Raw genomic sequence first — 16,018 nt, 5'->3', positions numbered from 1 at the left:
TATTGAGCTTCCTACCAGCTCACTTCCTCCTCACAGCACCTGTCCAGGGAGCCGTTTTGCAGGCCAGGAAGTGAGACTGGACAGCTGGACGCCCCCATCGGTCATCTCGGCCCACTGCATTTCCAATGGAGAGAGGAGTTCCACCCTCCCCCGTGGCCACTCCGGGATGTGTCCGTCTTGCTGCTGCTATCTTAAGGCTCCAGTGTAGTTAGAAGTAGCCCTTTGGTGACTCCTGGCTGGGAGGAAAAGGACAGGCTGCAGGAAGGGGCCAGGCCGAGGAGGAGAGGGTGCACTAAGGAGAGGAGGGCAATGACGTGGGTCCAGCCAGTGGCACACGTGGTAGCCATGCCCGAGGGGCTCCGCAGACCACAACTGGAGAGGGGTCCTGGAGTGGGGAAGGCTGGGGAAGCCAGGGAAAGCCAGCGGATTGGGGCCCAGAGACCTTCAGTCGGCATCCGTGCACGTGTGCCTTCAGCCTGGCATGCTGTCTGAGTGCTTGCACGTGCAGATCTGGCCATCTGTTGAGGCTTTTCAGGTGGACAAAAACATCCCAACTCCTGCTCCTCATCCTCCTCATCTTCCTTCTCATCCCAAAGCCCAGTGGTTGAGTTCCCGCGAGGTTTCCAATAGTGTGGCATGTCCTACAAGTCGATCGCTGCCCTTAATCCTTACAGCCACCGGGTGGGAGTGGCCATTGTCACGGCCACTTTACTTAAAAGGACGGGGACTTGGAGGACATTGGAGGGAGAGATACTGCGAAGACAGGTGGAGAGCTGCAGCACCACCACAGGCTCTGGCCGACATGTGCTGGCTGTGTGGTCCTTGGCTGAGTTCCTTGGGGCCTTGGCTCCTCATTTCTTAGAAAACTCCTCGTTGGGTTGGTTGAGATGGTCCCTGGGAAGCCTCTAGCAGGGTGCCTGGCACGTAGAAGCCCTGCTAAGTGTAAGCTAGCATTCTTGGTGCCTTAATTATCATGAGCACACCATCTTCTTGTCCTCTTTCTCGCTCTTCTCTTCCTCTCTCTTGCCTTTGTTTACCCCTTTCTCAGCCTAACGGCCTCCACCATTGGTTAGGGGGTTCCCTCAAGCATAGTGTCTTGAAAAGTTTCCCCAGTGGCCTCAGGTCTGTTCATCGCATGGCACGCTTAGGTTCTTCCCAATGGGAATACTTCCTCCCTTCTTTCTTCCTTTCCCGTCTTCCTCCCTTTCCCCCTTGGCTGATGGCATTTACCTCCGGTTGTGGTTGTACAGATGTGTAATCTGACGTGATGAGGTCACAGAGTGGGTTAGAGAGGAGCCCCAGAGGGCAGCTTCTACCTTTCACCACGCCCACCCCCTTATAGATGAGCACGTTATTGCTGTCTCCTCTTTTTGGCCTTGCCTCCTGGGTTGGTTGACTGAGGGGGTCACCCCCCTCTCCCCATTGCCCCTCCTGCAAGTCCTTGAGCTGAGGGGGCTTCTGCCCGTGGCTGGGCAGGTCAGACCATGTCCCTGTCAGGGGGCTGGTCTGAACAAGCTCCGATGGAGGCTGTTTGGGCATGGGGATGGGGGTGAGTAAAGAGAAGCAATGAAGCAGGTGGGACCCTGAGAATGAAGAAAGGACCCAGAGAGACCCTGAGGAAGGCGGGAGGCTTTAGCAATGGCGCCTTGCCTGGGTGAGGCCTGGGGTGGGCAGCAGCTGGAGGAGCCCGCCCTCACCCCCCTGGGCAAGACGTGCTCCTGATGCTGGGAGGACACATGGAGGGATCCAGGTATTCTGCCGAGCAATGAAGCTCTCAGGCCTGGGGTGCAGACATTTTTATTAGCTCGCGCATGTACAGATGTAGCAATTTTTAGAACAGGAGAACAGTGACATATACCCTGGGGCTGCCGTAGCTCCTGTGGTCTTGAACTGTAGATTCTGAGTCTCAGATCTGGGAAGAAAGAAGGGATGGCATCCTGTCTCCCCACACTGGGCCCCCACCCTCAGGGACAAGAGTGTGTCCTCCACCCCATGGTAGTACACACTCTGGACTCATCTGGGGGGCTTGTTAAAGCACCATGGGGTTTCTTTTCAGCAAATCTGGGCTATTCAGGTTTCTACTAAGCACCGGGTTGAAGCTGAGGCCGCCGTTCTGCAGAGCACACTTTGAGAACCACCGCTGTTGGGTATCTTTTCTGTCCTGGTTGCATTTAAAAATCACCTGAGAAGTCTTTAAAACACACCAAAGCCTGGGCTTTATCCCAGACCAACTGAAGTGTGGAACCAGCCATCAGTCCTTTCTGTTTTTTTTCACATGGGCAGGCACCGGGAATCGAACCTGGGTCCTCTGGCATGGCAGGCAAGCATTCTTGCCTGCTGAGCCACCGTGGCCTGCCCCATTGGTCCTTTCTTACGAGCAGATTCTACTGTATCATTCTCCGACTCAGTATCTGGCTCATCAAGCAAGCTTCTGACACTGATTTCCTTGCCAGGGTGGAGAATCACTGAATTACCATCCTAGATCGTAGTCGAGGGCAAAAACAAAATATAGAAAACAAACAATAAAATAAACCCAAAGGATAAATATCTCCTTATTATTTTGCTTGATTCACTGCTTCAGCCAAAAATATTTACTGACTCTGAACTGTCTGGTTGGGCACCAGAGGCAGAAAAATGAATCAGCTCTGGTAGTAAAGAGCAGGTACCCACTGTGATAAGCTAGGGCTGGATGGGGCAGAGGTGGGGAGCTGTTTTTAGTTCAGGAGACATATTCATAATTGAGGTAAATATCTGATACCCATCTGCAGATTATCACATAATATGATACGTGATAATCTATTTCCATTTGTAACGCACCCGTCTGCTGTTTTTGCATCGTGTCCTAGGTTCGCAGGTTCACAGGACATAACTGAGTCTGCACTCAGAGATCAGATAGAAAATACTCCTTCAAAAGAGAGAAACCTGCCGCCTTCTCCCATGCATCCATGAAATTCGAATATTGGTGATGGCGCTGCAGCTTCCATCCGAAGTGCTTTGCTAGGGCCTTTAGGAAAGGAAAGGAAGATGGTTTGGGATTTGTCATAAATGGAAATGCAAACAATTCAGATTAGCTTTCTTTTTTGACACAAGGCCAAAATCACTCAGTAAATAGCAAGCCAAACTTTAAAAATTTTCATCGGCTCAAATGAAATAACTGATAGGCACATAATTTGGGACTGCATGTCCTGGGTGCACTAGTGATTAAGAATTTTATTACATAGTGATTTATATTATATAATAATAATGTATTATAATTATCCAATGAATGAAGACGATTCTGTGAATTCAGTCTTAGTGGAACAACTCCATTCTACTCAGTGTGCAGATTCAGCGCACAGCATAGGGGGTCCAGGTGGCTGGATGCATCCTTTGTAGGGTTGCCAGGAGGACTGGATGTGGGTAAAGCACCTGCCACCCTTCTTGCTGTGAAATAGAGTTTTAATACTGGTCAGCACCCATCTCTCCCCTCCCACAACACACTGATTGATGCCACTCACTGTCCCTGAGAAGCCAGCCATAGGGATAAAAAACTGCTTTCTAATTTTGGCGAAAGGAAAAGACAGGAAGCCAGAGCAAGAAGAGGTGATGTGAGCTGGGGAGGACAGGGAAGGCTGTATCAAGGTGTGTCTGTACCCACGGATGGCTTTGGATTCTCTTGCTGCTCTAAGACGGGGGTGGGACTCAGCTGCTTGTCACTTGGCATATGGTTCCTGTAGATCAGTCACTCCAAACAAACATGCTGGTTTTCCGAGTTTCCTTGGGTGCAGATTTCTCTACCCACACAGCACTCTGAATACAGACTAATTACGAGCACACTCTAAAAATGCGTGATTATGTGGCGGCTGATTGACAGCATTATTCTTTACCCCTTCCGCTGTCTGTGGCTGGGGAATGAGAGAGCCAGGCTTTATCTGTTGGATTTTGCCTGCCTTGGGGAGAAACTGGGACTCCAGTTAACTGGATGAAGCTTTCTAGAGGTGCCCTGACCCCCTAAGCAGAGAGCTTGCGTAGCATCTGAGCTGGAGGGAGGAGACAGAGTCCCTTCTCCCCTAAGTGCTTCTTTTTTTTTTTTTTAAAGGAAAGACAGAGAGAAGGAAGGAAGGATAGAAGGAAGGAAGAAAGGGAAACATCTTTAAACATTTTCTTGTTTTATTGTATTTTGTTTTTCCGTTTTTTGTTACATGGGCTGGGGCCGGGAATCGAACCGAGGTCCTCCGGCATAGCAGGCAAGCACTTTGCCCGCTGAGCCACCGCGGCCCGCCCCCTAAGTGCTTCTTTATGCTGCCATAAAAAGTAACTGTGACAAATGCCTTTATTAAAAATGTTTGTGTGTGTGTGTGTAAAAATAGAATGGCCCCAACACTGTAAGACCTGGCCTTCAAGTCCTTTTCCAGTCATTGTTTTGCTGTGTGACCATGGGCTACTCTCTTGTCCTGATGTGTCAGATGACAGCATTGGATGAATTGGCTTTCAAACCCAATTTTACTACATATGTATATTCACCTTAAATCCTAGGATTTGACTCAACTAAAAGTGAAGTTGGAGACCGCAGGACCTCTAGAATTTATCTGATCAATTCCTTTTCCTTGTTCTGCAGATGGAGAATTGTCCCCAGGGTTTATTAGCCTCTTCATTGGAGACACAAAGCAGTGAGTTCAAATCCCACCTCTGTCACTTAATCATTGTAGTGGGTTGAATGCTATTCTCCAAAAATCCATGTCCACTGGGAACCTCAGGACGTGACCTTATTTGGATACATGGCTTTGTGGATGCAATTAGTTAAATTATGATGAGATCACACTGGATTAGGGTGGGGCTTAAATCCTACAACTCTTATGTTTATAAGAAGAGAAGACACAAAAGGAGGCCATATGAAGACCAGGGAAAACTGGGGTAAAGCAACTACAAATTATGGAGCGCCAAAGATTGCTGGGAGCCTCCAGAAGCCTCCAGAAGAGACAAGAAAGAATTCCTCCTCCTCCTTCCGAGGGTCAGGGCCCTGCTGACCCCTTGATTCAGACCCTCTGCCTCTAGGACTGTGGGAGGATATATTTCTGTTGTTTTAAGCCACCCCATTTGTGGTCATTTGTTATAGCAGCCTGGAAACAAATATAGTCATCCGGTAATGTTTTGTTCTTTGTTTTTTTCTCTTGCTGAGTCTTAGTTTTCTTTTCTGTAAAATGAGAGAGAGAGAGCACCCCCCACCTAATGGGTGTAATTGTGAGGTTTAACCAGCAATGGTTCTCTCTAAGCCCCTAGAGGGTTGGATGGAGGACTCCCACCCCTCCTTCCTCAGTTGCCAGCATGCTGCTTGGCACATGACGGTCACTTATTGATTTTTGAATAATAAAGAACACTGAGTGTGGAAAAGAGGCTTCCTCCAGGTCTGATGCATGGAACATGTTTGGCAAGTGCTACTTTCCTGAGGTACACGGCCAGTTAATGGTGGAACCAGGACTGTTCTCATACTTCACTGAAACGTGCACACCTGCTGCATGCACTCACTTTCAAAGCCAGACTGCGCCCTTTCTGTTCTAAAATGAAAGCAGAAAGGCAGAGAGATTTCTGTGGTTTCCATATGCTTTTTTTTTTTTTTTTTTTTTTTTTTGCGTGGGCAGGCACAGGGAATTGAACCCAGGTCTCCGGCATGGCAGGTGAGAATTCTGCCACTGAGCCGCCATCACACCATCCAGTTTCCATGTGCTTTTAAGTTAATTTCTTCAGGTAGAGTTCTTTTACATTTTTACTTAAAACACACACACACATACACACACACACACAAAATCTTCCTAGGCTTTGTGTGTCCTTGGCCACCCTAAGTTCAGAATTTCTGAGAGTGAGGCCTGGGTCAATGCTGTGCTGGAGACACTCACTGAAATTCTGAATCTCTCACTTCTTCCCTGCTGCTGGCATTGGCCTTGGGCCTGGGTGGAGGCCGGGGAACCAAGGAGTCTTCCTCTCTACCTCCCCGTGGTTTCCTTCTCTCTGGGCCTTGGGAGAGAAATCAAAGAAAATTCAGGTGAAAGCAGGTTTCGTGGGAACCCAACAGTCACATACAGGAAGGATTCTAAGGAGAAACCCCCATCTCGTTTGTTCAAGGCCATGTCTCCTCATCTGAAATATTAATCACAGCTATTGTTTTTTAACAGTGCACTTCCAGGCACTGTCCTAAACTGTTTACTTAACTTTACAATACCCTTGCTAGGTAGCTATGGTCTCATCTTCAAGATAATGAACATGAAGTTCACAGAATTTAAGTCTGTTGCTTAAAGACATATGGCTAGTGTCATGGTCAGCTTCATGTGTCAACTTGGCCAAGTGGTGGTACCTGTTTGTCTGGTTGGGCAAGTGCTGGCCTGTCTGTTACAATGAGGACATTTCATAGAACTAAATCATGATCACGTCAGGTGCATCCACAGCTGATTCCATTTGTAATTAGCCAAGGGGAGTGTCTTCTGCAATGAGTGACGCTCAGTCTAATTATTGGAAGTCTTTTAAGGAGGATTCAGAAGAGACAGGTTCTCTACCTGCTTCGGCCGGCAAGCCTCTTCTGTGGAGTTCGTCCAGACCCTCCATCGGAATCGTCGGCTTCACAGCCTGCCCTGCGGCTTTTGGACTCTGCGTTCCCACAGTCATGTGAGGCACTTATAAATTTTATATTTGCGAGTGTTCCCTGTTGATTCTGTTTCTCTAGAGAACCCTAACTAATACAGCTAGTATGCCACAAATCCTGGATGTTGGGGGGTCTCTAAGTCTCTCTGTTTTCTAGGACCTCATGTTGGTCATCTGCACGATCTATGTGCAGGATTCCACAGGAAGTGCTGCTACAAGGACTGAGCTACACAAAGTGTGACAGGCCCTCTCTCTGCCACCCATGCTGGGTGACTGCCTTCTGCTTTCAAGTGAAAGGGTTGCTGACTCCAGTCCCTCACTCTCGGAGACAAAAGGGTCATGCCTGAGTCTGCCATTCAAGGCCCTGGTGTTTCTCCAACCTCATCATCCCCACCTGCTCCCTCCCTGCCATCTATTCTAAAGTAGCTGGACTGCTCTCCTTGCCCACAATCCTTCACTGCCCACTCCAGATCGTACCACATCGCCCATTTGAGACACTGTACCATTATTCTCTCATAGGCACTAATTTCAGTTTCATGTTCAGAACTAAAATTTTCAATTCATTTTTTCTACTTGTCTATTCCCGTAGTTCTAATGAAAGGTACATCAGAATCATCTAGAGTCCTATTGGGCTTGTTAAAATATAAGGTGCTGGGCTCCACCCCCAGAGTTTATGAGTCAGTAGGTCTGGGGTGGGGCTCACAGATTTGCATCTCTGACAAGTTCCCAGGTAATGCTGATGATACTGGTCCATTGTTTTTTTTTTTTTTAAGCATTGTTCTATTCTTCCACTGAACAAATGTTTAGGAAGAATATCCCCACTGGCCTTGCTATTGAAAGCATGGTCTAGTAGGACACTGGCCATGGAAGTGTGAGAAACCTGCTCGTAGAGAACAGACACCCTGCCTTTGAGAGCTCCACTGTTTGGGAAGCTGATCTCAAGCTCAACTACACATTAGAAGCCCATGGGGAGCTTTAAAAGAAGTTTTATGCCTGGGTCTTACCCCTGAGCTATTGAATCAAAATCTCTGAAGTGGGGCCTGGTGATGTTAGGGTTTGTTAGCTCTCAGGAGGATTCTACCAAACAGCCAGCATTGAGAACCAGTGGTCCAGGAAGGAGCAGCCTTGTAAACAGATAATCGCTCTGCCTGAAGAGGCCGGATATTTCACATACCTTCCTAAGACAGAAACAGTTTGACTGAATTAGAGGGAAGGGCTTGAGCTGGGAGTCAACAGCCTGGGATTCTATTTTCATTTTTGCTCTGTGGTTACAAGAAAGTGCCTCAAACTCTCTGATCTGTTTCCTACAGGAGCTCCAGGGCTATGGTGGGTCTGGAAGATCTCTCAGTACCTCCTCTCATGCTGACTTGTTGATACGGAGACCAATGATGTGAGGATGAGTCTCTGTCTCACAAGCAATATTAATAAACTCAAAGGCTGGCGTGTTATTGTGAGAAAATGAAATTGGTTATTTGGAAGAATACTGCAGAAAGCGAACACAGACTCAAGGGCCCGTTCATTTCTATTCATCTCATCTGTCTTACTTTGTTGAAAGTAGCAGAGTTTTGCTTAGAGCACTGGCTCTCAAAATGGTACCAAAATGGCATCAGCATCCCTTGGAAACTTGGTAGAAATGCAAATTTTTTGAGCCCCACCTCAGACCTACCAACTCAGAAAACCTGGGGGCAGGAGCCCACAATCTGCTTTCACAAGCCTCCAGGTGGCTGTGGTGCAGAACTACTGACCTGGAGAAATTTGTAATTTCGTCCCCTGTTCCAGCTCCAGTGAGTTTCAGGACTTGACATCAATCTCGAGTTCTGTTATAGAACACCTGGTTTTCCAGTTTTGCTTAAAAAAGGAAGAGATGGAAGAGAGCTTGGCAGTGTGTCTGTCACATTCATCGGTGATTTTTGCCCTGCTCAAAGAACGGACCTTTTCATTTAGGTGCTTTTGTTTTTGGAATTGAAGATAGTTTGCTTAACATAGTTAAAAGGGAGGAAGCACTGCTACCATACATAATGATGAAGATAGTTCTTTTTCTCTAAATGTGTGCCCTGCCCAAGTTCACGCTCATGATTGTCTTGTTACTTAGTGCCAGCAGTCTAATTAGGTTATGATGGAGAGAAGTTGTTATTTAGATGTGTGCTTTGTGCAAAGCAAGTAATTTCATCGGTACTAGCGAGATGAAAGCAGCATCCGGGCCATGCATGATGCGAGCTGGCCAAAGGCTTTGGTGGAGAATGGCCACATTGTGTCAAAGCAGTTAAAAAGGAAGGTCTCCGTCACTTTCAGCACAAGAGTGTCTCTAAGGATTCCAGGTCTGCTTTTATGAATATGTGACTCTAAGAAGTGTTGCAATTGTGAACCGCAGGGGACAATGTCACCTTGATCCACCAATTTACTGCTGCCAGCAGTCAAAAGAGCTAAACATCTTCACACGCTTCTTAGTCCATTTCATTTGATCACCAAAAGAGGTGCCTGGGACAATAGTCGCGGGAAGTGAACATTGATGTGATATCTGTTTGCTTCAGTTCAAAGGAACAGGTGCCTTTTAAAAGGCTGAAACTGGGGGAGGATTCTGATCCCCCAACAGCTCCCTGCTGCCCCGAGGAAGTAAAAATAGGGTTTTGCATCAGTCTAACTCGTGTTTGACTGAAGTTTCCCCTAATGACAAGCAAATGTGCAACCCCCAAACAGATCGCTGCCTCTTGAAGGATCACCACACCTGCCTGCTGTCGGGCAGACCAGGGAAATTTTCAGGGTTTCATCTTGTTTAGGTGCCTATTAATTTGCAATGGTTTCTCTGAATTTTATCTCGAGACGATAGCACGGACCCAAACATTGGGTAATGGCTTTTTGCTGCCTGTTATATTTAATTGCTGTCTGGCTGTTTTTCTCTCCACCCCTCACCCCCCCTTCAATTTAGCTCTGGAAACATGTATCTTTTTATCCACCAATAGAATCTCAAAAGGGTAACAAAACTGTTAGAGACACTATCAAAGTTATGAATTCTGATTTAATAAATGCACATTTGAGGGACGATTCTTGGCAACTATGATGGCTTTCAATTGCCTTCTCAAGCAGTTCTTGCTTTGTTTCACTAAGAGCTTCGGTCAATGCCAGTTGATTCATTATTACAGCGCTAGTCAACTTTTGTTTGGTAAACACCTGCATGGGACCTGTCTAGGCTTGGCCATGTAGGAATTTATTTTAAATGCAAGTAAAAGTATGTTTAAATCAAGACCTTTATAAATGTTTTTAGAATTCCACTAAACCAATTTTGGAAATCATTAATTCCTTTACTTAAAAAATGCCTGCTGTGCACCTTGAGGTTTACATAGCTCCTGCTCTCAGTGAGCTTACAGTCCAGTGGCTGCAGAATTTTGAGTCCTGGATTGCTAACCAGGGTTTGTGACCTGGACCACAACGTGACTGTGTGACATTAAGCCAGACACACCAACTCTCTAGGACCTGATTTCCTATGTTTCAGATGACAGCATAGAACTCTGTTGCTTTTCATGTCCCCAGCAGCACTGACATTTATGGCCCTAATTCTTGAGGTCTTATTGTTCGCCTCTCACCTCAATTTCAACAAAAGAGAGCCTAGAATAAAAACATGGTCTAGCAAAGACATTCTCACTATTGAGTAGAATTCTTCATTTCGAAGACCTATTGATCTTTTCTCTTATGTGTTGAGTGTTCACACTGTTGCTGAAATGGCAGAAGTTAAGGGGAAGATCTCATTCTGGAAGAAATTAAGCAACTTAATAGGTAGAAAATGAGTGGCTTTTTCATTTCATGTGTAGTCTTTAAAGTTGCTGGTTTTTTTTTTTTTTTTTTTTTTAACTAATAAGAACACATTTAACCCTTGGTGACAATGTGTTGGGCTGGACCTGGCAGGAGTGGCCACGCAGTGCAGCCGTCTTCTTGGGTACAGCTTGGTTTGCTCCAGTGATCCTGTCCAGGAGTCATCAAAGTGGGGTGTCAGGCCCAAGGGGATGCTCACTGATAGTTCTTTTCCTACCTCAGTATTATTTTGTGTGTGTGGTAGGGAGCAACTGTGGGCTGTCATGGCTGACAAGCGTAGCCTTGAGGAGCTGGGGAATTTCCTGAAGGGCACAGTGAAGACTTGGAAAGTGCCAGAAGAGGACACGGTAAAGGGCATGAAAAGAAATACCCAGAGGTCACCATCCTGGTGATTCACTCAGATGTCCCCGAGACTGGAGCTTCAGAAATACATACTGTCTGCTTAGAGGCAGTTTCTGTTGTTCTACGTGGGGGACATCTTGGGGTCAGAAAAATGACCCTTTTCCAAAGGGAGGCAGACATGGGTGGTGGGGAGTAGGTGGATCACATGCTCTGTAGGCAGCTCCAAGTATGGATTTTGGGTCCATCACTTTTTGGAATGACTTTAGGCAAATGATCCTTAATGTTTCTGCATGTCGGTTTCCTAACTTGTAAAATGGATATGCTCACCTGGTAAAGGTTTTTCTTCTTGAGAATTGAGGAGGATGAAGGTGGTAAAGGGTCTGTTCCAGTGACTAATATTTATTAATTATAAGTCATGATGCTTTCCCTTTGGGTTCTATAACTTCCCCTGTGCAAGCACTTGACAGGTTTCAAACCATGTCTACATGCCTGATTTCATTTGGGTCTCAGCGATGCCCTAGGCGGAGGCTGTGAGCTGCATCATATAGATGTGGAAAGCCTGCCTAAGGGAGCTGCCCGCTCCCAGTTCCCCACCCTGTCCACCTTATCCTAGCCAGGGGGATCCACTGAGCAGCCGGCATGCAGTGTAGTGACTGGCTGAGAGAGTGGCAGGTTTGAAGGGAGGAGTAATGGCCTTAGAACCCAACTTCATTATTTCTTTTAGTCAAATTGTTTTAAAACATGCACAATGCTATTTTCCAATTGTATAAGAAATAGCCAACGCATGCTCAATGCATGACATTTGGACCATATGGAAAGACATAAAAGAAGACAAAATCACCCATAATCCAATCACCCAGAAATAACCACGAGTAACGTATTCATGTATTTCCTTCATAGTCTTCATATCGTGTGTGCGCATGGTGGGTTGTGTATGTATAATATGGGTATTATACTGTATGCATATAGTTTTGTAATTGGCAAAATGGAGCTGATGTCATGTACAGTTTCCAGTATTCTTTTTTTAAAAATAGTTTCAAACCTCATAAATGTTGCAAGAAAAGTACAAAAACTCCTGAATCTCCTTCACCCAGCTTCTCCAATTAACATTTGCTCCCACACTCACTTTTTCCTCTCTTTTTCTCATCAAGTATGTGTATGTGCATATGTACATATGCATGCCCATTATCATTATTCTTTTTATGAATCATTTGAGAGCAAATTGCATATACAGTGCCCCATTCTCCTTAAAGACTCCAGCGTGCATTTTGCTCAAACATTAACACTCTTCATTATGTCCAAATACAGCCATCCAAAGCAGGAACTCAACATTGAGAGAATGCTGCTGAGTAACTCCATTCACATTCCCCCACCTGTCCCAACAATGTCCCTTTCTCCTTTCTGGTCCAGGATCCAATCCATAATCATGAATTGTCACATTAGTCTCCTTCATCCTGGAATACTTTCTCAGTCTTTCATGACTTAGTTCTAAAGAAGACAGGACTTTCATTTGGCAGATGGGCTCAGCCTGGATCTGTTTGACATTTCCTCATTTTTGGCAGAAATACCACAGAAATGATGCTGTGCTCTCCTTACTGGGCCACATCAGGAGTCACATGATGTCAATCTGTCCCACCCACATCATGACAGCTTTCATCACCTGGTCATATGGTGTCTGCCACATTTCTCTACCTCAGAGTCACCATTTTCCATTTGTAATTGATTTTTCATGGGGAGATGCTCTGAGACTACATTAATATCTTGCATCTCATCACACATTCACCCATGAACCTTGGCATGGGAATATGGGTTCCACTGGGGGGTCATTGCTTCTAAGTCTTCTCAGCAGACTGAGCTGGGAAATATATGCATGATTATATGTGAATGTGTATCTGTCTATCTAACTATCTGCCTGTCTATCTACCTATCTATCTAATCTATCATCTATCAGTTGATATTTCCTGCTGAATTTACCACCACTATGATGATTGTAATTTTTCTATTTTGATAATTTTTCTGCATTTATTAGTTGGAAGTCTACTGTAAGTAGGAGCTTTTCCTTCTTCCTTATTTATTTGTTAGCCTATTTGTGCATATTAGTGCAGACTCATGGATTGATATTTTATTCAGTGGGTTATATCTGTTCATATTATTGTTTATTTTGTTGTTCAATTGTCTCAAACCTGGCCAGTGAGAGACCTTTTGAGCTGGGTTTTTGTGACTTTTTGAACAGTTCCTCACCATTTTGGAGTACTTTCTTGCTTTTTGGCAAAGCAAGGTGTTCCAAACTCATCTTGTACTTTCTACCACAGTCCTGCAATCAGCTAATTTTCCAGAGAAACCTGGATCCATTTGGTAGAGATCGGTACTGAGAAACCAAGATTTGGGCAATGGGTGTGTCCATTACTATTGTCCAAAAATGCTACTGTGCCCGAAAATTGAGATCATCTTGTCCTAATAAATACTTAACCTCTCTGAACTTAGTTTCTCTGTCTGAAAAAAGAATATAATGATCGTGGCTCTGCCTGCCTTCTTGGGTTGCTCTATGCCCCAAGAAGAGAACAGATACAGACACGCTTATCCAAGTGCAAAGGCTCAGCCCTATTTCTCCCATCCACTTTTGCTGCAGTGTATATAAACTCCTGTGTGCTTGGCAAGGTGATGCCTCAGGTTCAACTCATGCCCTAGTTTCTTGCCCTGGTTCTCACAGAGACAGCGATGGGATATGGTTCATCTCATGTCAACCTGATGCATTCTCAAAATGGAATGAGGGGAGCTTGCCTTCTTATGAAGAGGAGTCCCCTGGCTGATGAATTAGGAGGACCCTTCAGTTGATCCATTCACATTCTGTCCAGCCTGGCGGTCACTGGTTGCCTGAGTGCTGCCTGCCGTGACATTTACCAACCAAACCCAGCCCACCTCATCCCTACCCCCACAAATTGTCAAAAAGGCACTATGAAAAATAGAGCTCTTGCATGCCACAAGGTAAGTGCTTAAATCTTTTATAAGACAGTCAATGGCCTTTATAAATGCTCGGAGGAGAATTACACTGTGTCTGAGATGGAACTGAAAGTCAATGGGAAATTGATTCTGTCTAGCTGGTGCTGTTTCAAGGAGAAGACTTATGGGGTGCATTCGGGGCCAAACGTGCCTATCCCAATATGCCCCCTGGGGCCTGGAACATCTTTGAAACTGAGACACCAAGGCCCACTCTGAGCAGAGCCCCCAGGCAGCTATGGCCTCTGACCACAAGACACCCCTGGAGGTCATCGATCAGCAACAGAGATGGTTATAAAGTGTGTTTACCTTCCCAGGAATTGATGCCAGGACCAAGCTGATGCCATCGCCTGCACCCAAGGAGGGAGACCAGAGGCTGATAAATGATCATTGATCTGTCAGGTACCACTGGGCGAGGTGTGCCTACAATTACTCTCCTTTGCTAATGACCCCATTAGCCATCAAATCAAACACAGTTAGAGGATGTGATGATGCTGTGGCTATTTCTCTGCCAATACCCGTCGGCCTGATTCATACCATTTGCCAGAGGATGCCAAAGAGGGTAGCAGAGGGGAGCCCAAGGGGCCAGCTGTGCCTGCTCTGCTGGCTCCTCCTGTATCACAGGCCTGTTCACACCGAGGATGGCTCTGGGTCATAGGTGAGTCGATGGACTTTGGCAGGCATGTCAAACAGCCCCAGCTCTGGGAGGCAGTGGGGGCAGGGGATAAGGAAAAAGCACCTACTTTGGAGTCAGGCGCACTTGGGGTTTGAAATGTGGCACTGCAACTTCCTAAATGAGTGACCTCATAGACATCTGTTAACTGCCTAGGGACTGGAGAAGATAATTATGTCTTATAGGGCTAATGAGATGATATAAGGCATCAGGTGCCACATGCGGGGTGCAGCGCAGACACCCTATGAGAATGCAAAAAGACCTCTCCTTTGGTGCCAGATAAAGGGTCTGGGTATGCTGTACACTATTTCCACCCTTTACAACTGTCTTGAGACACATGAGTCACTGTCCCCATTTTGCTTAAGGAAACTAGAGCCCAAGGACTTTTGCAAGGTCACTTCATTCAGCACCAGCAACACTGAGGATGTTTCTTGAGGATCTAACCTGCATCAGGCATGCTCTGAGAGACGAGACAGCAAGAGTGAGTGAGACAGACCAGGTGCTGCTCCAAGGTTTGTCTCATGGCAAAGCCCGGATCAGAATGCAATCCTCTGATGTCCACTGTTGTGTCCTTTCCACTTGGCAATTCCCACAAGTAGGGAGGGTTTCTCGGAGAATCACTGCATGCCCAAGTCCAAAGTGCCCTTTGAATTTCACTAGACCCTCAGCCTCATTTTTGTAGATGAGGCCAAGTGAGGGTCTGAGACTTTCCCAGTGCTGTATGTTGAGTGGGGAAAGGAGCTGCAAGCCTGGATGGAGCCTGGGAGAATTTCAGGTCAGAGATGCTTTCTTTATGGGCTGCTTATTTTCAAGAATATTATGCTTTCTCTCTCATCCCAGGTATGTAGAAAACCAGCAATCCTTGACATGCTGTGGATAGGGGAAGTAGGCAGAAGGTGGGGTCTTTGTGTACCACTCAGAAGTATTTGCATCGCCATAAGAAATGTCCTTTCCCCAGGCTCAGAGAAAGGGGTGGAATGGAGCAGTATCCCAGCATCCCTGCTGCCCCCTTTTTTTGGTTAAATAACACCATTGGTACTAGATGGTCAGGCGTCTTTGAACTGAAGGAAGCTTTATTTGAAAACCCTTCAGGGTGCCAGAAAGACAACTTTTTCCACATGAGCAGTCTACCCAAGGCAGGTGCAGTAAAGATGAGCAAATATCACCGGCTGCTGCAGCAAAGCAGGAGTGGGGAGCAGCATGGTGGTGTCATAATTAAAGATGAGGTCAGGCAGGAAGGGACAGTAAAGGAGAGCCTCCCTGTTGTCAGACAGAGACACAAATAAACACTTGCTGGCAGCTGGAATTCAGTTCTTAAATCCTTCAAAGTGAGAAAAACCTGGTACAGTCAGGAGGGGCATATTGTCTGATGGGGTGAGACAGCGCAGTGTTGGATTCAACCAAGAGCCACACGGAGCCTAAGAGGCTTTGAGCTCAGCGTCAGTCTTTCCGATCTGGAAAATGGGCACAAAAGGAAGTCCTAAGTGCTTAGCAGTGAGGTTTCCATGCTACCAGAGTTGAAAAGCCCAATATCTACACCTTTATTCATTTATCAAACAAGGATTAAGCACTAGTTATATATTAATA

At 46.1% G+C, this 16,018-nt stretch overlaps 1 long non-coding RNA gene across 1 annotated transcript in view; it reads left to right on the top strand.

The window, feature by feature from the left end:
* Nucleotides 1-5,118, top strand: part of LOC143660344 (uncharacterized) — a 34,384-nt gene extending 29,266 nt beyond the window's left edge. Inside the window, exons 3-4 of the long non-coding RNA XR_013163974.1 lie at nt 4,598-4,649; nt 4,847-5,118. This is a non-coding gene — a long non-coding RNA (uncharacterized LOC143660344). The remainder of the gene's footprint in view (nt 1-4,597; nt 4,650-4,846) is intronic.
* Nucleotides 5,119-16,018: the final 10,900 nt, after the last annotated feature.

Source organism: Tamandua tetradactyla, chromosome 16 (genome assembly GCF_023851605.1).
Source record: "Tamandua tetradactyla isolate mTamTet1 chromosome 16, mTamTet1.pri, whole genome shotgun sequence".
In the NCBI taxonomy this organism is placed as follows: Eukaryota; Metazoa; Chordata; class Mammalia; order Pilosa; family Myrmecophagidae; genus Tamandua; species Tamandua tetradactyla.
This window is presented reverse-complemented; position numbering and strand designations above follow the sequence as displayed.